Genomic DNA, 445 nt, shown 5'->3' on the forward strand with positions numbered 1-445 from the left:
TAAACCATAGACTCGCTTTTAAAAGCAGAACCTAAAATGACACGGGTTCACGATCGGAAACCTAGATTTATGGAATAATATGAGGCTAAAAAAATGTAATATTAACAGAACGTTGTGTATTTCTGGAGATTGTAGATGGCTGACCTATCGGAGCTGGCATATAGGAATCTGTTATACATTTCTTATACTTGACATTCTGTTACATACACTGGAAACTTTACGGGTTCGGTGAGCCATGTCTTATAACGTTGTAGTTTCTGTTTCAGAACTGAATTCGTTTTCAGGTCGTATTGATAACGTACGTGATAATTCAGGAACATTGGTTTATTTTTTAATGTAATATGGCTTTATCATAATAATGTTAAAAGTTGATATAAAATTCTGTTGATTAATTATATTATTATTGCATGTTCGTGGTTATCTTCTGCTTATGATCGTTATCGGA

The 445-nt window shown here is 33.0% G+C and overlaps 1 protein-coding gene across 1 annotated transcript in view; it reads left to right on the forward strand.

Moving 5' to 3' along the window:
- The window catches only part of LOC119581629, a gene marked incomplete in the record, with an annotated part of 75999 nt that overhangs the window by 27242 nt on the left and 48312 nt on the right, over positions 1-445 (forward strand).

This window comes from Penaeus monodon, chromosome 15 (genome assembly GCF_015228065.2).
Source record: "Penaeus monodon isolate SGIC_2016 chromosome 15, NSTDA_Pmon_1, whole genome shotgun sequence".
NCBI classification, from domain to species: Eukaryota; Metazoa; Arthropoda; class Malacostraca; order Decapoda; family Penaeidae; genus Penaeus; species Penaeus monodon.